At 35.8% G+C, this 27,446-nt stretch overlaps 1 protein-coding gene across 6 annotated transcripts in view; it reads right to left on the reverse strand.

Moving 5' to 3' along the window:
• FOXP2 (forkhead box P2) overlaps window positions 1-27,446 on the reverse strand; it is a 634,677-nt gene that overhangs the window by 419,709 nt on the left and 187,522 nt on the right. For all 6 annotated transcript variants that reach the window (XM_061165326.1, XM_061165325.1, XM_061165324.1 and 3 more), the window contains exon 3: window positions 9,425-9,515. The gene's annotated coding sequence lies outside the window, so the exon portion shown is untranslated. The remainder of the gene's footprint in view (window positions 1-9,424; window positions 9,516-27,446) is intronic.

Here is a 27,446-nt window from a genome sequence, read left to right on the forward strand (position 1 = left end):
ACCCTACCCTTTTAATGACCTTTCATGAGCTGACTCTAAAATCAGTTGGAAGCCCACAGAGAAGTACACAAATGCTAGGTCCTAGAGATGAGGGGAAATACCCATTCTTTGGCATGTTGATCAGAACTTGGAAAGTAGAATTAAATGCAAAGGAACAAAGGGTGACTAGAGAGAAGGTACGGTATAACGAAATCAAGGGTGGGATCAGAAACAGACTCACTAAATGCACCTCTATTACAACTTCCTCTCATTTGTAGTTTGGCATGTTGCTATATGTCTAGAATATATTTAAAAGGGACTAAAGTTTTCTCAGAGTCTCAGCATAATGCTCTCATTTCAAGAAAACTTCTCTACACATGATTTTTTGAAGACAAGTTCATATTGAAAATCAAAATGTCAAAGGAGATAAATGGTTGGAGTTTAGAGTAAACAAGATGCAGTTCTCGATAGAGGAATGAATTTTAACATTTTTGGTTAATCACAGAGAAATAGGCACATACTATAACAATGAAGAAAACAAATATAAAATATAAGGGCACAAATAATGTAAAACTCTAAAGAATATAAAATTATTTAATAAGCATTGGACAACTGATTATACTTTTAGCTGTAGTATACAAGGAAAACTGAAATGCAATAACTTCTATTTGAGTTCACTCACAAGGGAACATGAAATATGTTTATTCCTATTCAGCCTTGCACAGTATCAGAGTCACCCTGAACCCTGACTGAACCCTATAGGAGAAAAAGGGTCAAATTTATGGTTAAGATGATAGCAGTTCTTAATTGGCAATATTAATTAAAAAGTCAAAGAGTGTCAAAGATTTCTTTAAGATGGTTTATTGCTAATACGAAACTGTCATATATACTTTGCATCTAACTGATGACAGTTGAAATCATTATTGCATAAATAGTTCATGGTTGTGAGAACTGAAAAAATTACTGGGTACCCAGAGACAAGAAAAAACATGTGTTTAATGGCTATAACTAAAATTAAGCATGAATCATTATCTGAGAAACAAATGAATGAAATGTATTAGCAAAAAATTTTAAAATGAACTAAATATTTAAGAAGGGTATAAACTGAAGTTATCTTGAATATGGAGAAACCACAAGAGAAATTACAGAAGAAAGTATTAATGTGACAGATTCTTTATAAGGTTGAAGAGAAATGCTGACTTTAATTAGCAAGTTCAGAAACTTTTCTAACAAAACCCTTTTATTGATCTTTCTTCTATAAATATTTACTTTTAATCTGACCCAGGCAATCAAATAAGAGATCTTCATTTTCCTCCATTAGATTTTCCACATGTCTTCACACAAGTGCTCAGATCCTTGTATTTTACAAATAAAATATGTCAATACATGTTATCATGTTATCATATGCTATTTTCATTAAAATCTCATAGAATTCTAGATGCTAAGGTTACTCCAGCTTCTTTTTTCCTCCCCAAGATTATTTCAGATGACAATACATACAAAACAAATATTTTAAAATTATTAATATAAACCTAACACATATTCAAAGGAGACAAGAAAAAAAAATCACAGGACAGTTTTCCAAAAAGGCTGTTCTCATGTGAACATACATTCTTAATTAATGAATAAAATGCTCAAGATTGGTAGCATCTTTTAGTAGACCAAGGTTTACTATTATTTTCCAACCTTAAGATTCTAGAGTGCATTTTAGCAAACTCATTCATTTGTTTTGTTTATTAGGCTACTGATTCATGTGCTTAAGTGTGAGAAAAAGACAAAGAAAAAAATCACCACAATATTATAGTCTTAAAAGTTATTATTTGTGTTACTTTCATACAGAGGACCCCTTGTTTAAGACCAAAAATAATAGGCTAATTGAGACTTAGACGCTTAACATTTAATTGTATGAATAAGAATGAAAATTTAGGCCCAATATAACAAGAATATTTTCCCCTTGATATACTGAGCATAAAAAGTATTCACATCTGTTTCACTGCTTTGCCTTCTTCATGGGCTTAAACCTACCAAATTATTCCATTTGATTTCAGAGAATTCTCATATGGCAATCTATTTTATTTACTTTATCTTCAATAAAATGGTTCAGTGAGCATTAGCAACTCTAAGACACAAGTTTCAATCAGTCTTCAGACAAAGGCGTCAATCTATATTAGACCTACTGTCCTGTGAGTTGTAGCTAGAGAGTTAGATAAGGTAGTGCAACAGTGAAAATGTGACAGAGTCTTAATAAAGCCAAAGTAAAGAGAAAGAAAGCTCTCCCCAGGCTCTCACAGCATAGCTTACACAAGACCAGGTGCTGGATTCAACACATGAAGAACTCCTTAATAAGGCTAACAGCTAAAGTAGGCTTCAGACTCTAACTTTATTTTACATGACACCTACAGTAATAGTTCTTTGTATTCCAGCAGATAATAGTAAAAACTTGAAATGCCAAGAGTTAAAAGTGAAGTTTCATATTCACCCCCTGGATATCATAGAGGGGGAAAAAAAAACCTGAAAACACTCAATCTGCATAGCAGTTCTTCTATAAGATTTTCATGCAATTACTAATATAACAGTAGTTTCAGTGAACCTTTCCTTATAAATTTGTATGACATTTTAAATATAGTTGCTGGATTAGAGTTTAACCACAAAACAATCAGTAAGTATGAGCAGCAACTCATTTTGGAAAATGATATGATTAAAGACTAATTCCAAGAAATGTTGGGCAGTACTGTTAGATGTCATGAAAATGCCTCCCAAAGCACAAACTTTGTAATAAGTGATGCTGGTTCATATTTGATATAGGCTGTAAAAAGCAAATTATTGTAATGCTGCTCTTCCCAGCAAATAAGACCATTAAAAATGTACTTAATGTTCAGTTGAAGTGAAAAGCAAGCCAGTTAAAATCCATATTTTGCTATTTTGTATAATGGTACCAAAAATTTTACTAGTGGATCACTCCAGGCCATAAATTTGATATTACAAATGTAAACTCTCCTTTTTTTATAGGAACCAGTTTCAATTTTTCCCTTTGTAAAAAATATAATGCTGTATTTTCAGACATTTCTCCAAAGAAGACATACAGGTGGCTAACAAACATATGAAAAGATGTTCAACATTGCTCATTATTAGAGAAATGCAAATCAAAACTACAATGAAAAATCATCTCACACAGTCAGAATGGCCATCATCAAAAACTCTACAAACAATAAATGCTGGAGAGGGTATGAAGAAAAGGGAATACTCTTGCACTGTTGGTGGGAATGTAAATTGATACAGCCACTATGGAAGACAGTATGGAAATTCCTTAAAAAACTAGGAATAAAACCATCATATGACCTAGCCATTCCACTCCGTCATATACCCTGAGGAAACCAAAATTGAAAAAGACACATGTACCCCAATGTTCATTGCAACACTATTTACAATAGCTATAACATGGAAGCAACCTAGATGTCCATCAACAGATGAATGGATAAAGAAGCTGTGGTACATATACACAATGGAATATTATTCAGCCATAAAAAGGAACACATCCGAGTCAGTTCTAACGTGGTGGATGAACCTAGAGCCTATTATACAGAGTGAAGGAAGTCAGAAAGAGAAAGATAAATATCATATACTAACGCATATATATGGAATCTAGAAAGATGGTACTGATGAATTTATTTGTAAGGCAGCATTGGAGAAACAGACACAGAAAACAGACTTATGGACATGGGGAGAGGGGAGGAGAGGGTGAGATGTACAGACAGAGTAGCATGGAAACTCACATTACCATATGCAAAATAGACAGCCAATGGGAATTTGCTGTATGTCTCAGGGAACTCAAACAGGGGCTCTGTATCAACCTAGAGGGGCGGGATGGGGAGGGAGATGGGAGGGAAGTTCAAGAGGGAGGGGACGTATGTATACCTCTGGCTGATCATGTTGGTGTTTGACAGAAAATGAAAAAGTTCTGTAAAGTAATTATCATTCAATTAAAAAATACATAAATTTTTTAAAAATTTAAAAAATATATAATGCTGTGTTTTTGCCCAGATTACAGTATAATCAATAGGAAGAAAATTTGGAATGACAGTTTAATGTGAATTTATACAAAAATTTGTTCTACTACTTGCTGATTCATACTTCTCAACTAACTTTCCTGGAGACTGAATGAATTATTTTTCTAACTTATACATTTCAAAGCACTGAACCCCAAATATGTGTACATATATCTAGATGCTTTCCTCACAGCTCTATAAAGACATTAAAGGAGAACGATGGAAAACTAGTATGATAGATTAGTAGAATAGATTCTAAAAGCTCAGATTCCATAAAGGTAAGAGTTTTTTTGTTGTTATTGTTTTGTCTCCTTATTTGTTTTTTAACTATTTCAAACAGCTCTTCTAAAAGAGAATCAGCACCAGACTAGCACCCAGATCTACCCAGTCCTGACACTCCAACATTGATGTACTCAATGAGCAGGAGACTAGAAGAGGCCTCTGCATATTATAAAATCAGTATACCAGGTGAAATCTAAACATTTCACATTTTCTTCTCACTTAAGCCCACTTTCTCATAAACATGCACGCCTTCCCCACGGCACTTACTTTAGAGACCACATGTTCGGTATACCTGTATACCGTATTAATCTTTGTATTTCCTGCAAAGTCCAGAATAGTAATGAAGTTTGTGGAAATAATTTTCAGGGGTAGTATATAATATATTAATTATCTACTGTTACATAACAAATTACCTCCAAATTTAGCAGCTTTGGACAAAAAAAAATTATTATGTCAAACGGTTTCAGGAATCAGGAATCCAGGAGTAGTTCCTCTAGGTGGTTTAGGCTCAGGGTTCCTCAAGAAGATGCAGTTACTGATAGTTCCGCCCTGTCTACTGGACAGAGGATACAGTTTCTCACCACATGGATCTCACCAAGTCAGCTATCCTCCCCTAGAGCAAGTCATGAGTCTGAGAGGGAACGAGAGAAGGGAAAGGGGAAGGAAGAAGGGAGGGGGGAAAGAGAAAAGAGAGAGAGAGAGAGAAATGGAAACAAGAAAGAACACCCAAAACAGATGTCCTAATATCTTGTCTAACCCAATCTGAAAAGCAATATATTATTACTTGTACCATATTCTAGTCAACTGGCCACAAGAAACAAGGTACATGTGGGAGGGAAAAATACAGATGTATGAAAACCCGGAGATGGTGATCATTAAGGACCATCTAAAAGGCTGCCTATCACAGCTCACCCTCTGGACCCCAAGATTCACATTCTTCCCATGTGCAATCAGTTTCAAACATATAAGTTGTACTGGATTCCTAAAGGTCATTTAAGGGTTAATTGAGATACACTTCAGATTACTGAGTCAGTGTAAGAGCAGATAATTTATAAAAACCATCCTTTAAAATATGATTCTCAAACTGACCACTGTTCTGAATTAAGGAGGTATTTCATATATTTGAGCTTCCCTTCTTGACTGGGAAATCTCATGATCAGAGGAGCCTGAAGGGCTATACAGTTCATAATCACAAATAGTCTGTCATGACTGAGTTAACTTTCACTTTTCAAATATTTAGTGAATGTTTCTTAAGATACGATTATATTCAAGGCTACAGGTGATACACACATGATACTATCAGGGAAAGTCCTGAGTTGGCTAAAAAGGAGGAGAGAAATAGGACAAGTGTAATGAAGAGGCAGAGATGTAAATGTGTTTTACATTTACAGAAGACAGGGAAAAGAAACAACAGGATATACACTGACAAAGATGTGGGCAAGTGTAAGGCAAGTTCAAGGTATACGTATCAGTGTAATGGGGAGAAAATGTTGGATACTAGGGTTTTGTCAGAGAATATTAAATACCAGGACATGCTGTTTTAGTCTGGTGGCTAGCCAGCTTAAAATAATGGATCAGTATTAGGCAGAGAGGAATGGCCCGTTGAAACTTATAAGCAGGACTGAGAATAAAATTTTACACTTAGTGACAATATTACTTTTTTATTAAATCTTACATAATTAAAAAAAACTAAAATGCTAGGTTAAATTAATTTTAAATTAAGAAATTTAAGATGCTGTGGCAGATAAACTTTAGGGTGGTCCCCAGGTTCATGCCCTATATAAGTCCCTCCCCTTACATGCAGGCAGGACTATGACTTGCTTCTAACAGAATCTGGCAAAGGTTATGGGATGTTATTTCAATGGTTATGCTAATATATATACGCATACATAGATATGTAAATCTATTTTTCTAACAATTAGTAGAAGCTCTCCTACTAATTTTAAAGATGCAAGGTACTATTATGTGAACTGTATATGGAGAGGGCCACATGGATGAGAACTGTGGAAAACCTCTAGGACCTGTGGATCTCAGTCCTATAAAAGCAATGAAATGGATTTGGCCAAAGCCCAGTAAGTTTGGAAAAAGACCCTGAACTCCAAAGGAAAATGCAGTCTAGCCAATATTTTGATTGTAGCCTTGTAAGATACTGAGCTAAGCCATGCCTGGACTCCTGACCTATGGAAATTGTTAACATAATAAATGTATGCCATTTTAAGCTTTAAAATATTAGTATACAGCTATCAAAAATTCATACACATGCTAACCAAATCACAGAATGCACATTTACAAATTAACTCCTTTTTACCATTTCATGGGCCAAAGTTAGAAAGCTAGTCTGGACACTGATCAGGTGGCCTGGAAAATACAGTCAAACTTTGAGACCCACGTGATAGGGAGCAAAACAAAACTAACTTACAAAAAAAAGCTTACTATTCTCTTCATATGTATTTATACATTTAGTCCTCAAATTAACTCTAAGAAATAGGTACTATTATCTCCATTTTCCAGATTCAGAAATTAAGAGTTAGAGAGTTTAAATGACCTATCTAAGGTTTCACATATGGTAGGTTTGTTTTTGAGCTTAGATTCAAATCTAAGCAATCTGATTTCCAAGATTACATTCTCAACCTCTGTAAGCCTCTGTATTTACAGTTTTATTCAGTCTGTTTCATTTGACCAAAAAATGTGTGCACACCACATATTTGAACCACTTGTCCAGCCCCTCCTTAGCCAAATCATCTTCCTGCATAGTTCACTTACTTTTTAATAATTTGAAAATTAGAGCAAATATTTTGTCAGGTATGATGCCTAATTTTTACAATTTATGAAACTTATAGCAATATGTTTAAGTATGTGAATGAAGTTTTTTCTACTCCACTGAAATAACTGATCTTTTATTTGAATTTATACTCTTACAATAGAAACTCTGGAAATAACTGTAAATATTATGAAATAAAATACGCACATATACGTACACACTTTAAGTAACCATTTACCCATATACACAATTTCAGTTGGAAGCTGTGTGGAATACTTTAGTTCTTATTTAGTATAATCCAGGTCAGGTTCTGTAAACCTCTATGAGAGGTAAAATGGGGACAATCGTTTGAAAACAAATATTCACTTAAGGAATTTCTGGAGGGAAAGGAACAGAAGAGTGGAAAAGAAAGAAGAAAATGAGTATTTCTTGAAAATAGTTGTGCATTTTAATACATACACAATTATGTACCCTTCTGGGGAAAAAACTCTATTTTCTAAAAGTCATTTCTTTCAGGGTTCCATGATGTTCACTCTCAGGTAACTCCTACTTATAAATCTAAAATTTCCCTGCTTTACTAAAACAAATGTCCTATTACTACTCCACAAATGAGAATTTAATATTAAAGGTCTCATAATGACAGGATATATCAACATAACCATTATCCATAGTAAGAATAACAGAAGAAAAAAAAAGATTGCGCGTAAGCAGATCTGAGTTCTAATAACACGTAATTATTTATTATTAGTTATAATATCACAATAAGCTACACCATTTTTTCCAAGTCCTTGAAATTCTTTGCCAAAACTTTCAGTTTCTCCAATTACTAAATAATGAATACAATGGCCACCTTACTTACATCATAAAAAATGCAACAGTAAAATTAATGAGTTCAGTGAAAAAGTAAAATGAAGTAAAAAGTTATCAAAATGTTTCCAAAATTTTAAATGCTAAATACATGTGGAGTCATTCTTCTTGTTTGTGGGACTTCCATGGGATGACAGAGGATGAGTTGGTTGGATGGCATCACTGACTTGATGGACATGAGTTTGAGCAAGCTCCGGGAGTTGGTGATTAACAGGAAAGCCTGGTATGCTGCAGTCCATGGGGTCGCAAAGAGTCAGACAGGACTGAGCAACTGAACTGAAATGATTTTGCTTGTATGTCTGACAGAATTATAAAGTTGGTACAAAACAAGCAAAATTCCATAGGCAAAACAGTACCTGAGAAATAACTGACTACATGATTCAAGTACATTGACAAAATTCTCTCAGGGAAGATACAGAGCATCTATCTAGATAGAGTTTTAGAAATGGCTACAGCAATTCAGGCATCACAGCTAGGATCCTGAGACCCATCCTACATTTTTTGGAACCCACTTGATAAAGAATTCTGAAGTGGCATGGGCAAGAAAAAATAGTAATTTTAAGAAGTCAGGGCATCAGGGTTCCCCTTTCTTTGGGGGTAAAGACTAGAGAGGGAAATGATGTAAACAACTCATCTAGAATTTTTTTTTTTTAGTTTTCTTTTTGTAACTATATTATTAAACTTTGGCCCCCTATAACATAACTGCTTGACTGATACCATAATCAAGAAATGACACTGAAAACTAACTTCACAGAGACATTATACAGTAAGAGTGGGAGATAAAATCTGCATCTCTTGGAACTGCAGCTCATACTATCTCTGTGGTCCTTGTTTCATAACAAATAATGGAGTTCAAGTTCTCTAAACTGGCACCATAAATATCAAGGAAAACTACCATTATATTGAAAGAAGTATAATATTAAAAAAAATAAATGATTTCTAAATAGCTGACTTGCTAGATCTCAAGAAGTTTATTTAAAAAAATCAAACTTTCAAGAAAAAATCATTAGTAGTATGCTATTCTCCTTAGTTTCTGACATTTCTAGATTCTCCTAAGTATCAACTGGATCTTAATAAAATAGTATTGAAAACATCAGTATAAATAGGCCAGCATAATGGTGACAGAAAATACTTCAAGTGTTTTTCTTGTCTAATCATTTATTCCCAATATTTCAAAATCAAATTCACATTCTTCATAAATTCATGTTAATTTTCAAAAGACAAAGTGAGATCAGGAAGACAAGATCAGGTTTAAAAGGAAGAAGGGGCACAATAAGAAGTGAAATAAAAAGCCCAAGAGAAGAAACAGTGGTAAAAACTCCTATTGCCACGCATGATATGTCTCTATGGTTCACTGATAGTTTTTGTGTTTTTTTTTAAACCTTTGAGCAAAGATACTTATCCAAAAACTTAAAGGACAAAATAAGCTTTAGAAAAACAAAAACAAGCACAATGAATGAAAGAGACTTATCACCAAAAGGCCACTTACCTATTTCTCCCAGATCTTCAAGAAGACTTGCAAGTCAACCTTGATATGGAGCCCAAGGTAAATTCAATTCCAGTATCACATTAGAGCAGCCCTGTTAATAGAGACAAACAATTGTCACTGCTTTGAAAATTAATTTTTCATTTATGTCCCAATTAGTTCAATGATTTCACCATAAAACATACTAAACCTAAAGGTAAGTATACAGCATTCATTGCTTTGGGAATCTTCAAACGTGTATAAAATTGCTTTCCTACATTTTGGAAAACTTTAAAGCCACTGTTTGGTACAAAGTAAGGACCACAGCAATAGCACTGAGCACACTTTCAAGAAACACAGACTTTACTTTCCATTCTTATCCTGATTTTCCAGGTTTAAACTTCTGATGATTAAATTTTGCAATTTATAAGAATAAAATTATTTATGTCTCAAGGGTCCCAACTGAAATCATGACTGATTTCAATTGCCTCTTCAACACACACTTAATGAGTTTTGTAGGTCTTTCCACAATTAACAAACTGATAGTAAGCATTTCTTCTCCCAGGTCAGAAGGTGTCTGATATGCCACTGGGGAAGAGTGGAGAAGAACTACTAATAGCTCCAGAAAGAATGAAGTAGCTGGGCCAAAGCAGAAATGATGCTCAGTTGTGGATGTGTCTGGTGATGAAAGTAAAATCTGATGATAAGAACAGTACTGCATAGGAACCTGGAATGTTAGATCCATGATTCAAGGTAAGTTGTGAGTGGTCAAGCAAGAGATGGTGAGAATAAACATTGACATCTTAGGAATCAGTGAACTAAAATTGACAGGAATGGGCAAATTTAATTCAGATGACTATTATATCTACTACTGTGGGCCAGAACCCCATAGATGAAATGGAGTAGCTCTCATAATTAACAAAAGAGTCTGAAATGCAGTATTTGGGTGCAACCTCAAAAATTACAGAATGATCTTGGTTCATTTCCAAGGCAAGCCATGCAGTATTAGAGTAATTCAAGTCTATGCCCCTACCACAGTTAGTGAAGAAGCTAATCAGTTCTATGAAGACCTAGAAGACTTTCTAGAACTAACACCAAAAAAAGATGTTCTATTCATCATTGGGGATTGGAATGCAAAAGCAGGAAGTCAAGAGATACCTGGAGTAACAGACACATTTGGCCTAGGAGAACAAAATGAAGCAGCACAAAGACGAACAGAATTCTGCCAGGAGAATGTACTGGTCATAGCAAGTACCCTTTTTCAGCAACACAAGAGATGACTTTACACATGGACATCACCAAATGATCAATACCAAAACCAAATTGATTACATTCTTGTAGCTGAAGATGGAGAAGCTGTATACAGTCAATAAAAACAAGACCTGGAGCTAACTGTGGCTCAGATCATCAGGTTCTCATAGCAAAATTCAAGCTTAACTAAAGAAAGCTGGGCAAACCACTAGACTGGCCAGGTACAACTTAAATCAAATCCCCTATGAATATGCAGTGGAGGTGACAAATAGATTGAAGGTATTAGATGTAGTCAACACTGTGCCTGGAGAACTATGGATGGAGGTCCATAATATTGTACAGGAGGCTGCCAACAAAACTATCCTAAAGAAAAAGAAAAGCAAGAAGGCAAAGTGGTTATCTGAGGAGGCTTTACAAGTAGCTGAAGAAAGAAAAGTGAAAAGCAAGGGAGAAAGGGAAAGAAACATGCAACTCTGATTGCTAGGGACCGCATGGAAAGCTGCAGGGAGACTAAACCTACATCTGCAACAGGAAAGAGTACCATGTTCAATTAGCAATGTTTCCACAGGCACTGAAAATGATGAATGACATCATACACCATGCTCACTGAACATTTAGGCATTGCAGTAATTTTATTTAAATCATTTCCAAACACTTTTGGCTAAAAAATCCTTTCTTCCAATGGAACCTTGGTGAGAGGTCAATTAATTAGGCAGATAAAAATGAAACATTCTGACTGAATCAGGATCCCAAATACTCAGTACCACCACTATTCTTTCACCAGTTACCCTGGGGGTATTCTAGGAAGCTTATATATATACTGCAAAGCATAACTTGAAACCACTGTTTTAGTTAATCTTAAGTATTACATAACTCAAAGTTACAAAAATATAGGTAATTCAAACTCCTATTCTTAGCATTCTAGCATTCTTTCTCTGTTGCTTTTGTTCTCCGTATTTCTCTCAATGACAAAATTTTGCATAGGAGCAGACTCCACCCTTGACTTTACTTATGTTAATCTTTCTTCTCCAATCATTTCTTGCCTGCTATATGCCACCAAAAAAAAAAAAAATTCTTATGAAAATGTAGCAGCCTAAATTGTTTTCTAATTCTATACTGACTTATTTTTCACTTCACCATATTCACAGATATCAATTTTTCCTAAATCAACCTATAAATTCTAGATTTTCAAATAAAATCTAAAAATCCATTTTAAAGTATAAGTTATAAAATGTCTATTATTATCAAAGTTAAGTTAAAAAATGAAGGGCAAACAGAAGAATCTCACTCTATCAAATATTAGGATACACAACAAATTCAGGGACAGACATAGAGATACAGCGTTCAGAAATAAATTCACAGGTCAATGACAACTTTATATATGATAAAGATGATACCAAAAGTAAAAGAAAAGGTTGGTGCTGACTCATTGTACAGAGAAAGAAAAATAGTCTCAGAATATGGCAAAAACTTAGCTCCTTATTTTATACCATATATAAATTTGAAATTTAACTAAAGAGCCTGGTGGCTCAGATGGTAAAGAGTCCACCTGTAATGCAGGATTTGATCCCTGGGTTGGGAAGATCCCCTGGAGAAGGTAATGGCTACCCACTCTAGTTAATCTTGCCTGGAGAATCCCATGAACAGAGGAGCCTGCCGGGCTACAGTCCATGGGGCCGCAAAGAGTTGGACAAAACCGAGCAACTAAGCATACATGCACACAAACAATTTTAAAATGTGAAAGTTACCTTTTCAAAGCTAATAGAAAACACTCAGGAGAGTTTTTTGAAAATTAGAAGTAAAAGGCAATTCTGAAACAAAACATAAAATTAATGACTTTTACTAAGTTAAAATGAGAATTTTTCAGTGACGAATGTTGCCAAAATGTATGTGAGGTCTGGCTGTTTGCTGCTCAAAAGCCAATTAATTGGTCAGGCTGGTGGAAAGGAAAGTTTGCTTTATCTCATACGCTGGCAACTGGGGAGGGAGGCAGATGTCTGTCCAAAGGCCAACTCCCCCTGCACTAGCAACCACTGGGGCAAGAGCTTTTACAGACAGAAGTGTGGCAGGGAGACTAGATGCAGAAACAGCACATTCATCTCACAGTCATCTTCAAACTGGTCATCAGCAGTCTGACTACTGTCATCTTAATTGTTTTAGATACAGTTAATTATCAATTCCAGGATCCAGTTGTTCCCACTTCTTTGTGATCAATTCTTGGAACTGTAGTCACTTATGCTGTGAGTTGGAGAAAGAAATGGCAACCCATTCCAGTATTCTTGCCTGGGAAATCCTGTGGATAGAGGACCCTGGTGGGCTGCAGTCCATGGGATTGCCAGAGTCAGACATGACTTAGCAACTAAACCACCAGCACCACATGTCATGGGAACAGTCTGGTCATCATACAGCTAACTTCTTCCACCTAGTGTTTTAGTATCTATAAGAGAGCTCATTGGATAAGGTTCAGAATGTTATCTATAGCCCTGTAGAAGGAATTAAAGGTCCTTGACTATACTTAATGAGTACGTTATTTGGTCTCCTTTGATTGTTTTCCTTTGTTTCCACATGTTCTCATTTTTCTGATTAAACTTATTCTTTGACGAAAGTTTTCCACAGACAAAAAACAGTCAGAAGATATGGGGGGGGGGGGAGGATAATAGGGTGCAGCTCTGCTTCATCTGACATCATAGATAAACTGAGAGAAGACCTAACACCAACAAAGAATCAATATTAGAATACTCAGAAGAAATTAATAGAAAAATAAGTAAAAACTTGAAATGGCACTGCCTTATTAGAAGGGGAAGCCAGAACAGCTCTCAAATAGTCTAAAATGATCAAAGTCACTTATCAGGAAGATGCAAATTAAAATGATATACCACTTACATCATCAGACTAGCATAAATCTGAGTACTGGATTCTACTCAGTGTTGTCAAGAATATAGAAAGATGAGCTCTCTTGTTTACTGCTGGTGGAAGCTAAACAACAGCTATTCTTAAAGGGAGTCTGGAAGACCTAAAATGCCAACCTGTTTTTTATAGGCCCAAAACACTTACGTAGAGTTCTATTGTAGCATATATCAGCTTAGTTTTTATTTCACTTTTTTATTGATATGCCATTCTCTCCCATTAATTTCTCCATTTTCATTAACCAAAATTAATGTTTAAAATAGATAAATCAAGTAATGTCAATAAGCATATCATTTATAATTATGGTTATAAATACCAGAAATGTGTTCCTTCTGTATAGCTGGACTGGACAGTGGGAAGGTGCAAAGCAGACATCTGCTATTTTTCATTACAATAAACCTTCTGTTTTATTTGATTTTTAAACTCAGCACATGCATTTCTTTAACCAAAGTCCATTTTAAATAAAAAAGATAAAGCAAGAAGCTAATTTTAAAAATAAAAAAGCATATCAAGATTGCAGCATATAGGTTTTATTTAAATAAGCACATCTTATTTTAGTAACTTAAACCTCAAGAAAAAAAAATTTTTTTTTAAGTCATTGAATATTTATCACAGTGGTTACTTAATTATATACCAAATGATCACTTAGATTGGGGGGAAAAGCTGAATTAAAAAAATTTTTTTTAATTAAAAAAAAACCTTAAGCCAGTAAAGGAAACTAAGAAATCGGAGAAGGCAAGAGCAGAGTCAAAGAGGCAAATAAGATTCTCTCACATTCACACACGTGGACTCCCTGCCGACTGTGTGTCGGGCCCTGTCCACGCCCTGAGATATGGCCACGACTCTGCTTTCATGGAGTGTGCAGTATAATGAGGAGTATGTATGATTTCAGTGTGCTGAGCAACACGGCACGTGCATATGTATACACACACAGGGGCAGGATTCAATTTAAGCTGAGATGTTCAAAGATGTTCTGAATAAAAGTTCACACTTACAAATACTCCCTTTTCTATTTATTTTAGCCTTTTAAATTGGCTTACATATTTATTTAAGGATTGCTGTTGTAGGAAAGAGCATCATTCAAACATTCCCAGAGAGTTTGAAGTCTTTTCTTGTAACGGACTGTAGTAAACAAAGTGAACAATTACTAGGTAGTTTAATTTTCTTGTCTTTTTTTTTCCCTAGGAACTCCCTGATACTCAAAAAAGAGATTTGTTTTTTTAACATGTTACTTGGAACTCTTTGTTTCTACTCTATCTTTTAATTAACAAAAATGAAGATATGTCCTAAAAGAAATACTATCATTTCCAAACAGAAAAGAAAAAAAAAAATTATCTTGTGCAAAGCTTAAGCATAAATACAAAATATTTTGTTTATTGAATGTCATGATTTGGCAAAATACACTAAAATCTGAAATAAATAAATAAAATACATTTTCATAGAGGTCATAATGTCTAATTGATGTTCAAAAGTAAAAATTACACCAACATTTTACATACTGTTTTCATAAGATATAGTTATATGTTTGAAAATTCAGCATAGGTCTTCTTAGGGAATAGTGAAACTTAAGGATTATTTTATTATCTCAAAATAAACTAGCTAACTACAGTCAAATCTGAGAACACAAATAATCATTGGTCACAAAGGTTGATAGCATAACCAACGTTTCAGTGACAAGAAAATAACTAAACAATCAAACCCCAGCAGAGCAACAAACTTACAGGCTTAATTCTAGTTGTTGGGCAATGGGGATGTATGCAAATAGAATAAGAGAAACAATAACAAACTTCTGATAAATAGGGAATGATTTTTTTAAACTTATTTAGAAGGCAGTCCATATTCTATATGAGTTATTCCATTCCCACCAAAATTTATGAAGGGTTTGGGACGTGTCGTGCAAAAGTTTTTTTTTTTTCTTTTGCATCAGGCATTTACATGACAGGAACATCATATCTTTATCATTTTGTACAGATGTTGCAATTATCAAGAAAGAAAATAGTTAGAGGATTTTTTAAAGTTGGCTCTGCAAAGGCTAAACACTATGAAACCGCCAAAAGAAATATAGAGAGCTCGCTACAATTAGTATCCTAACTGTGATTATTACGAACTCCACAAGAAAAGGAATGTTTTTGTCTGTTTAATTCACTTTTGAACCCAATAAATCTAAACCACTGAGTGATAAGCAGTAGGCACTAGATACATAATTGTTAAATGGATCTATTAATCTATTGATCAGTCAACATGGTACTGGACAGGTATGTTCTGTGCTTAGTCACTCAATCATGTCTGACTCTCTGCAACCCCGTGGAGTGTAGCCCGCCAGGCTCCTCTGTCCATGGGGATTCTCCAGGCAAGAATACTGGAGTGAGCTGCCATGCCCTCCTCCAGGGCATCTTCCCAACCCAGGGATGGAACCTGGGTCTCCCACATTGTAGGATTCTTTACCATCTGTGTCACCAAGGAATGTAGAAATGAAATTTTAGGTAGAATTAACAGGGCATCTAAACCAGGTTAAGAGATACTACCCTTAGGTAATCTGGTTCAAAATTTCATTCAGTGATTTTTTTAATAGATAAGACATGGAAATATAGAAATGTTCTCTCTCATTGCCTTAATCTGACACCATATCCATTTTATTGTGGAATTTCAAATACTAATTGAGACCATATATTTAGAGTTTGAGTATAGTATATGTGCTGCCGAAGCAAGCACTAGAGTTTGAGTATAAAATGTTCTTTTAAAATTTTAAAAATACTGATTTAACCTATATTAAATTGAGAACATATATTTTAGAACAAACATTGAGAACACATATTGAGAACATATATTAATTGAGAACATATATTTTAGAGTTTGAGAACATATAGAGTTTGAATATAAAATGCTGTTTTAAATTTTGAAAAATATTGATTTAACATTTATATTAATAAAGTAAGATTTGTAGTTAGTGTAGGTAATACTGGAGCCATACTTAAGTGATGATTGCATATAATGCAAAGCTATCCAGAATATAAACATATACACATAAATACTAATTATAGGTAATCTACATGAGACCTATCACATGAGTTTGGTTTTCAACTTATTCTTCTGTCATCTTTACACAGCACAAGATAAGAAGAGTTCTTTCAGAATTGCAAAGAAGAGGTATTTTAATTATCAAAACTTATATTCAATATTTTTTGGCCACAATGCATAAATCATGAAAACATTATCTTAGCAGAATGGGGCCTCTGCAAGATTTATTCTGGTTTGATTGACCCACTTCTTGGTTAATAGCATCTAGATCTAAGAAAGTGAAGCAAATAGTGCTTCAGGAGCCACCATATCCCAACCAAACCATTAAGGAGATACAGTCATAGGAGTTGAACTGAGATTAAAAAGTTCACCATGAAAGTAACTGAAATCACAATGAATGTTAACTTTGCTGATATTATGGGCACAGTTCAAAACATACTAATTCAAAGTTAGGAAAATATTATTTTTAGTCACTTTCCACATTAACAAATCTGTTTCTAGCTTTGAATTGAAAATATCCATATTTTAGTAGCACATTCAGTCAGAAAGGTAATATAAAAATTAAATCAATGAGTAGACAAACCCTACTGGTTAGGTGGAAGGTGAATAAGCAGCCATTAAAGGAAGAAGTAATGCTAGGTCAGTTACATACAGGATTCTGCTCTCTTAGACTTCATTCAGGGCGAAAGTCAGAGCTGGCGGGTGAAACTTTAAAAATGCATGACCATATTTACACAAATAAATAAAAACACTTTGAAATCAAATTTCATTTGTTTCTATTCTTTATCATAGGAAGAATATTTAGCATGAAATCTTGCCTCAAGCAATTTCTAAGTACATAATACAGTAATCTGTAGGCATAAGGCTGCACAGCAGCTCTCTAGAACCTTTTCATCTTGCCTAATCAAAACCTTGTACCTACTGAAGAGCAATGGTTAATTGCATAGAAAACTTTCTTTCTTTTCAGTCACTACAATTGTTGTTGTTGTTGTTGTTTAGTCCCTAAGTCCTGTCCAACTCCTTTGCGAACCCACGGACTGAAGCCTGCTAGGCTCCTCTGTCCATGGGATTCACGAGGCAAGAATACTGGAGTGGGTTGCCATTTTCTTTTCCAGGGGATCTTCCTGACCCAGGGATCAAATCTGTGTCTCCTACACTGGCAGGTGGATTATTTACCACTGACCCACCAAGGAAGCCCATTTCAATTAATGAACACCTACTAAGTACCAGGTGTATATTACCTACTGGAGACAACAGAACTAAAAGGTACTCTCCCTATTGCCTGCTGAAGCACAGGTTAAGCATTCTTTCAAATAAATGATATTCCGCAAAGCCAAAGATAGATTCTAAGTTAAAATGTGATACTGTGCAAGTAAAAGTAAGCATGGGGTGATACCAAGTGTAACATCAATCTCCCATGTGAAAATAATTATTTATGAGGCAGGAGGAGAAAGTGACACCTCTGTCCAAATCAGAATTAAATGACCTTCTGAACTGCTCCTGAAGTAACAAAAAGAACAATTCTTATATTCTGAAAGCTGAAGGTGTTTGAGTATATTTACTTTTTTTCTCTATGTTTTATGAAAAAATTACTGGGAGTAAATAATTTTGATGACACTGAAAGTTAAAAAATGAACTTATCAAGTGAATATAACTCACTTTTCACATGACATAACCTTTATAAGTTGGAGCTATTTTATTATAATAATTTTCAATTATTTAATTAGAATTATTAAAGCCATATAAATCATAAGCATGCATATATATGCTGCTATAAGTCAAACTGAACAACACATCTCCAAAATAACATAAATACTGTTTACTATTTCTAATAGGTTGTGGAAGACAGAGAAACCACACAGTATTCTAAATACCATAACTAATACAGTAACATATTAAAAACTGGAGAAAGAAAAAAAGCACTTCAGGCAATAAAATTAGAGTACAAATTCTGACCCCAAATTCAAAAACTTTTACAACCATAGGTAACAGAATGAAAACAAGCTCTTGAATTCAAACGTAGGCTAGAGTTGACTTTAATTAGTTCTACAGAGGCATGTGCTCAGTGGGAGTTCAAAAAATAAACCACAAAGTTAATAAAAGAGAGTTTCTTCAAAAACCATTTTAGTTTTCACTGTTGTTCTTGACCAAGTATAAGACTACTTTAGAGGAAAATAAGAAAGAAAAAAGCTACTACTAGAATTAGTAAAGCAGGTTTAAACACACTGAGATTATAAAGAACAATACATAGATCAGATTTCAACTCCTTCATTGTAGTATGATGCCTAAGCCTTAGAAAAATGTATCAAAGTGCTTTTTTTCTCTGTTTCCTTTCCTTGTCTTGCTCATCCTTTTCTATTTTGGTAACTCCCTCTTTTCCATTTTACCCGTATAAGAAAGTAAGGATGCTAATTTCTTTTGACCAATAATCATTTTTGTTAACATTGTTACTAAGTTTAATAGGCTTTCCCAGTAGCTCAGTGGTAAAGAATCTGCCTTCAATGCAGGAGACAGAAGAAGGTGAAGAAATTCCAATTGAGCTATTTCAAATCCTAAAAGATGATGCTGTGAAAGTGCCATTATGTCATATGTCAGCAAATTTGGAAAACTCAGCAGTGGCCACAGGGATGAAAGAGATCAGTTTTCATTCCAACCCCAAAGAAGGGCAGTGCTAAAGAATGTTCAAACTACCATACAATTGCCCTCTTTTCACAGGCCAGCAAGGTTAGGCTCAAAATGCTTTAAGCTAGGCATCAGCAGTACGTGAACTGAGAACTTTCAGGCATACAAGCTGGGTTTAGAAAAGTCAGAGGAACCAGAGATCGCACTGCCAACATTTGTTGAATCACTATGCTTAAACCTTTGAGTGTGTGGATCACAGCAAACTGGAAAATCTTAAAGAGATGGGAATACCAGACAATCTTACATGTCTCTCGAGAAACCTGTATGCAGATAAAGAAACAGCAGTTAGAATTAGACGTGGAACAACGGACTTGTTCAAAACTTGGAAAGCAGTACAGCAAGGCTGGATATTGTCAACCTGTGTATTTAAGTTATATGCAAGGTACATCATGGGAAATGTCGGGCTATATGAATCACAAGCTGGAATCAAGAATGCCAGCAGAAATATCAACAACCTCAGATAGGCAGATGATATGACATAATGCCATAAAGTTAAAAGGAACTAAAGAGCCTCTTGATGAAGGTGAAAGAGAACTGTGAAAAAAGCTAGCTTAAAACTAAACATTCAAACAACTGCAATCATGGCATGCTGTACCATCACTTCATGGCAAATACAAGGGGAAAAAGTGGAAGCAGTGAGAGATTTTATTTTCTTGGGCTTCAAAATCACTGCAGTGGTGACTGCAGCCACAAAATTAGAAAACACTTGCTCCGTGGCAGGATAGCTATGACAAACCTAGATAGCGTATTAAAAATAGGCAAAACACTCTCCGACATAAATCAAAGCAAGATCCTCTATGACCCACCTCCCAGAATATTGGAAATAAAAGCAAAACTAAACAAATGGGACCTAATGAAACTTAAAAGCTTTTGCACTACAAAGGAAACTATAAGTAAGGTGAAAAGACAGCCCTCAGATTGGGAGAAAATAATAGCAAATGAAGAAACAGACAAAGGATTAATCTCAAAAATATACAAGCAACTCCTGAAGCTCAATTCCAGAAAAATAAATGACCCAATCAAAAAATGGGCCAAAGAACTAAACAGACATTTCTCCAAAGAAGACATACAGATGGCTAACAAACACATGAAAAGATGCTCAACATCACTCATTATTAGAGAAATGCAAATCAAAACCACAATGAGGTACCATTACACACCAGTCAGGATGGCTGCTATCCAAAAGTCTACAAGCAATAAATGCTGGAGAGGGTGTGGAGAAAAGGGAACCCTCTTACACTGTTGGTGGGAATGCAAACTAGTACAGCCGCTATGGAAAACAGTGTGGAGATTTCTTAAAAAACTGGAAATAGAACTGCCATATGACCCAGCAATCCCACTTCTGGGCATACACACTGAGGAAACCAGATCTGAAAGAGACACGTGCACCCCAATGTTCATCGCAGCACTGTTTATAACAGCCAGGACATGGAAGCAACCTAGATGCCCATCAGCAGATGAATGGATAAGGAAGCTGTGGTACATATACACCATGGAATATTACTCAGCCATTAAAAAGAATTCATTTGAACCAGTCCTAATGAGATGGATGAAGCTGGAGCCCCTTATACAGAGTGAAGTAAGCCAGAAAGATAAAGAACATTACAGCATACTGGCACATGTATATGGAATTTAGAAAGGTGATAACGATAACCCTATATGCAGAACAGAAAAAGAGACACAGAAATACAGAACAGACTTTTGAACTTTGTGGGAGAATGTGAGGGTGGGATATTTCAAAAGAACAGCATGTATACTATCTATGGTGAAACAGATCACCAGCCCAGGTGGGATGCACGAGACAAGTGCTCCGGCCTGGTGCACTGGGAAGACCCAGAGGAATCGGGTGGAGAGGGAGGTGGGAGGGGGGATCGGGATTGGGAATACATGTAAATACATGGCTGATTCATATCAATGTATGACAAAACCCACTGGAAAAAAAAAAATAATAAAAAAAAAAATAAAGTAGGAAACAAAGGTAATGGTAAAAAAAAAAAGCAAAGACAACACTTTGCCAACAAAGGTTTGTATAGTCAAAGCTATGGTTTTCCAGTAGTCATGTATGGATGTGACAGTTGGGTCATAAAAAGGCTGAGTGCCAAAGAATTGATACTTTCAAATTGTGGTGCTGCAGAAAACTCTTTGAGAGTCCCTTGGCTGGCCAGCAGATCAAACAAGTCAATCGTAAAAGAAATCAACCTTGAATATGTATTAGAAGGACTGATGCCGAAGCTGAAGCTAAAACGCTTCGGTTACTTGATGCGAGGAGCTGACTTATAGAAAAAACTCTGATGCTGGAAAAGACTGAAGGCTAAAGGAGAAGAGGGAGACAGGGGATGAGATGGTTGGATAGCATCATAAACTCAATGGACAAGAGTTCGATCAAACTTCATGAGATGGCAGAAGACAGAGGATCTTGGAATCCTATAGTCCATGGGGCAACAAAGAGTCCAACAGGACCTAGCAACTGAACAACAACCAACTTTAATAGCAGATCAACATTTACAATCTTCAGAGAAAATTTAATTTTCTCTGGCTTATTTAATTTTCTTATTTCTTCTCTCTTATTTTCAGTGACTCATTTTCAGGAAAAATGAGTCTCATCTGTGGCAAAAATTAACAGAATGCTACGTGTGTAAACAGGGCTTTAATTAGTGAGTGGACAAGCTTAACATGGATAAAAATGATCTCTAGCTGCTGGAGATGCTTGGTTCATTACCTTCAAACCAAGAAGAAATAGAACCATGATGCAGGCACTATAGAGAACCAGAAGTCCAACCTTAGGGAAAGTATTTTACTATGTAAACAAGATTTAGGAGGCTGGGAGTTGTAGTCATTTGAGGGATACACAGCCACAACTATATAAGGAGTCTGATAACCTGGATGACTTGGAATTTTCATGTTTTCTCAACCATTTGTCAAAGGATTCTATCCCCAAATCCCTCCCTTGACAAATTCATAATCTTAATCTTATATCATTTCTCTTGTCTTGTACCCTAATATAATGTATTTATTAAAAAGGAGAATCCTCTACATATTCCCATTTTGCCATAAAAACTTTTCTATCACTATCATATTTTCACCCAAGACACAATCTCTGTTTCTAAGTGCTAAATTAATATTAAAGCTACTTAAATTTATAAACCTCTTACTTCCTGCCTATCTACAGTTTTTTATTCAATTGTTTCATTTTCTCAAGTTGATCATTCAGCTGAAATTCCACCAACACTAACCTACTTCTATCAACCAATCTAATCTGCCCAGAAGGCAAAATAAAAAAAAAGAAAACAGAAATTTAACCTCTATTTGAATGAACTGTAATTTGAATTCAATAATGTTAAGAGCAGTAACGAAGAAAACGATTACCAAGGAATGCAATGGATCAAGCAATGGATTCTCTTCTGAAGGCAATTTCACTTCAGTTCAGATCAGTTCAGTTCAGTCACTCAGTTGTGTCCAACTCTTTGTGATCCCATGGACTGCAGCACGACATCACCAACTCCTGTAGTTTACTCAAACTTATGTCCATTGATTCGGTGAAGCCATCCAAACATCTCATCTTCCATCGTCCCCTTCTCCTCCCGCCTTCAATCTTTCTCAGCATCAGGATCTTTTAGAATGAGTCAGTTCTTCGCATTAGGTGGCCAAAGAATTGAAGCTTCAGCATCAGTACTTCCAAAGAATATTCATGATTGATTTCTTTTAGGATGGACTGGTTGGATCTCCTTGCAGTCCAAGGGACTCTCAAGACTCTTCTCCAACATCACAGTTTCAAAGGATCAATTCTTCGGCACTCAGCTTTCTTTATAGTCCAACTCACATCCATACATGACTACTGGAAAAACCATAGCTTTGACTAGACAGAACTTTGTTGGCAAAGTAATGTCTCTGCTTTTTAATATGCTGTCTAGGTTGACATAACTTTTCTTCCAAGGAGCAAGTGTCTATTAATTTCATGGCTGCAGTCACCATTTGCAGTGACTTTTGGAGCCCCCCAAAATAAAAGTCTCTCACTGTTTCCACTGTTTCCCCATCTATTTGCCATGAAGTGATGGCATTATCTTAGTTTATAGGAAGAAACTAAGAAAACCATTATCTTAGTTTTCTGAACGTCGAGTTTTAAGTCAACTTTTTCACTCTCCTCTTTTACTTTCATCAAGAGGCTCCTCAATTCTTTGCTTTCTCCCATAAGGGTGGTGCCATCTGCATTATCTGAGGTTATCGATATTTTTCCCAGCAATCTTGATTCTGGCTTGTGCTTTATCCAGCCCAGCATTCCTCAAGATGTACTCTGCATATAAGTTAAATAAGCAGGGTGACAACATACAGCCTTGACGTACTCCTTTTCCTATATGGAACCAGTCTGTTGTTCCATGTCCATTTCTAACTATTGCTTCCCAACCTGCCTACAGATTTCTCAAGAGGCAAGTCAGGTGGTCTGGTATTCCCATCTCTTGAAGAATTTTCCACAGTTTGTTGTGATCCCCACAGTCAAAGACTTTGGCATAGTCAATAAAGCAGAAGTAGATGTCTTTTTGGAACTCTCTTGCTTTTTTGATGATCCAATGGATGTTGGCAATTTGATCTCTGGTTCCTCTGCCTTTTTTAAATTCAGCTTGACCATCTGGAAGTTCATGGTTCATGTACTGTTGAGGCCTAGCTTGGAGAATTTTGAGCATAACTTTGCTAGCATGTGAGATGAGTGCAACTGTGCAGTAGTTTGAGCATTCTTTGGCATTGCCTTTCTTTGTGACTGGAAGGAAAACTGATCTTTTCCAGTCCTGTGGTCTCTGCTGAGTTTTCAAAATTTGCTGGCATACTGAGTGCAGCACTTTCACAGCATCATCTTTTAGGATTTGAAATAGCACAATTGGAATTCCATCACTTCCACTAGCTTTGTTCGTAGTGATGGACCACTTGACTTCGCATTCCATGATGTCTGGCTCTAGGCGGGTGATCACACCATCAGGGTTAACTGGGTCGTGAAGATCTTTTTTGTATAATCCTTCTGTGTATTCTTGCCACCTCTTCTAAATATCTTCTGCTTCTGTTAGGTCAATATCGTTTCTGTCCTTTATTGTGCCCATTTTTTCTTGAAATATTCCCTTGGTATCTAATTTTCTTGAAGAGAACTCTAGTCTTTCCCATTCTATTGTTTTCCACTATTTCTTTGCATTGGGAGAAGGCAATGGCACCCCACTCTAGCACTCTTGCCTGGGAAATCCCACAGATGGAGGAGCCTGGTGGGCTACAATCCATGGGGTCTCATGGAGTTGGACACAATTGAGCGACTTCACTTTCACTTTTCACTTACATGCACTGGAGAAGGAAATGGCAACCCACTCCAGTGTTCGTGTCTGGAGAATCCCAGGGACAGGAGCCTGGTGGGCTGCCGTCTACAGGGTCGCACAGACTCGGACACGACTGAAGTGACTTAGCAGCAGTAGCAGCTTTGCATTGATCACTGAGGAAGGCTTATCTCTCCTTTGCTATTCTTTGGAACTCTGCATTCAAATGGGTATATCTTTTCTTTACTCCTTTGCCTTTCGCTTCTCTTATTTTCACAGCTATTTCTAAGGCCTCCTCAGACAACCATTTTGCCTTTTTGCCTTTCCTTTTCTTGGGAATGGTCTTACTTACTGCCTCCTGTACAATGTCAGGAACCTCGGTCCATAGTTCTTCAGGCACTCTATCAAATATAATCCCTTCAATCTCTTCCACTATATAGTCATAAGGGATCTGATTTAGGTCATACCTGAATGGTCTAGTGGTTTTCCCTACTTTCTTCAATTTAAATCTGAATTTTGCAATGAGTTCATGATCTGAGTTACAGTCAGCTCCCTGTCTTATTTTCGCTGATTGTATAGAGCTTTTCCATCTTTGGCTGCAAAGAATATAATCAAGCTGATTTCGGTATTGACCATCTGGTGATGTCCATATGTAGAGTCTTCTCTTGTGTTGTTGGAAGAGGATGTTTGCTATGACCAGTGTGTTCTCTTTGGCAAAATTTTGTTAGCCTTTGCCCTGCTTCATTCTATACACCGAGGCCAAATTTGCCTGTTACTCCAGGTTTCTCTTGACTTTCTACTTTTGCATTCCAGTTCCCTATAATGAAAAGGACATCTTTTTTGGGTGTTAGTTCTAGACAGTCTTATAGGTCTTCACAGAACTGTTCAACTTCAGCTTCTTTAGCATTACTGGTCAGGGCATAGACTTGGATTACTGTGATATTGAATGGTTTGCCTTGAAACGAACAGAGATCATTCTGTCATTTTTGAGATTACATCCAAATGCTACATTTTGGACTGTTTGCTGACTATAAGGGCTACTCCATTTCTTCTAAGGGATCTTGCCCACAGTACTAGATATAAAGCTCACCTGAGTTAAATTCACCCATTCCAGTACATTTTAATTTGCTGATTCCTAAAATGTCGACATTCATTGTTGCCGTCTCCTGTTTGACCACTTTTCAATTTGCCTTGATTCATGGACCTAACATTCCAGATTCCTACGCAGTGTTGTTCTTTACAGCATCGGACTTTACTTCCATCACCAGTTACATCCACAACTGGGTGTTGATTTTGCTTTTGCTCCATCTCCTCATTCTATTTCTCCACTGATCTCCAGTAGCTTATTGGGCACCTACTGACCTGGGGAGCTCAACTTTCAGTGTCCTATCTTTTTGCCTTTTCATACTATTCATTGGGTTCTCAAGGCAGGAATACTGAAGTGGTTTGCCATTCCCTTCTTCAGTGGACCACGTTTTGTCAGAACTCTCCATCGTGACCTGTCCATCTTGGGTGGCCCTACATGACATAGCTCATAGTTTCATTGAGTTAGACAAGGCTGTGGTCCATGTGATCAGTTTGATTTGTTTTCTATGACTGTGGTTTTCATTCTGTCTGCCCTCTGGTGAATAAAGGTAAGATGCTTATGGAAGCTTCCTGATGAGAGAGACTAACTGTGGGGGAAACTGGGTCTTGTTCTGATGGGCAGCACCATGCTCAGTAAATCTTTAATCCAATTTTCTGTTCATGGTTGGGGCTGTGTTCCCTCCCTGTTGTTTACCTGGGACCAAACTATTGTGGAAGTAATGAAGATAATGGCAATCTCCTTCAAAGGGTCCCACGCACTCTTCAGCAAGAAAATAAAAATAGACTATAGATTCAAAGAGGATAAATAAGATGAGGAGGTATGCACATTTTATTATACTGGATGTTCCTTTAATTCCACTTACAAATGTACTTATTTCATCTTTTAAGTGAAGCTATTTCATACACATATTAAAGTAACAAAATATCCTTGAAACAAAACACTTTGATAGACTGAATTTGCTTACATAATCTCATATCTTACTCAATATAGGTTGTTCAAATTTCAGGCTGGAAGCTTTAATAAAAACATTACCTTCCCTTTCTTTGTTTCTTCCTTCTTTCATTAAAAGAGCATTCATTGTATATCTGACAGATATCTCATATGTTGTTTATTGTTGACAATAATTCTTCATCACCATCAGTGTGTAGGAATTTATTTTATTCCATGTCTTGGGTGAGTGCTTATAACTCCAAGATAAGATTCATACAAAGGTCCCAATACATTCAAATCACTCAGAAACAGTCTATTTCATAGATAAAGCCATGTATCATGCCAATTCTTCTTATTTTTTCCCCCTAAAATTGGTGGATATTTTATCACCATACTGTATGAAATAAAGGAAATTATTAGGGTCAATAGTAATGAAATTTGTGTGAGCTAAAAATCAGAAATGCATCATAAGTTTTAAAAATTTGTAAAAGATTATAAGAATACATTGCCATAAAGTTTCTAAAACACTATTTTTTCAAATATTCAAATAAGTATAATTTGAAAATTGACAGAGGAAATGAAAATTTATAGTTAGAAGGATACAATTAAATTTGGTATACTTTCTGGGCAAATAGTAATCTGAAAATATCCTGAAATTTTCAACTATAATATTCTAAAAATAAGTGGAGTTTCTGGCTGACTCTCAAATACAATCCAGAAAATTCAACTTTACAGAATTATCTTTCCTTTTATTAAGACTGATCATTTTTTTTTTTCTTTTTGTTTTCTTGAGTTTTTTTCAAACTCTTTGTCAATAAATGAACCTGCCACAAAGTAAGCTCTAAATATCTGTCTGAAAATAAATGAATGAATGATCATTACT

The sequence above is a fragment of the Dama dama genome, chromosome 18, assembly GCF_033118175.1.
Source record: "Dama dama isolate Ldn47 chromosome 18, ASM3311817v1, whole genome shotgun sequence".
In the NCBI taxonomy this organism is placed as follows: domain Eukaryota; kingdom Metazoa; phylum Chordata; class Mammalia; order Artiodactyla; family Cervidae; genus Dama; species Dama dama.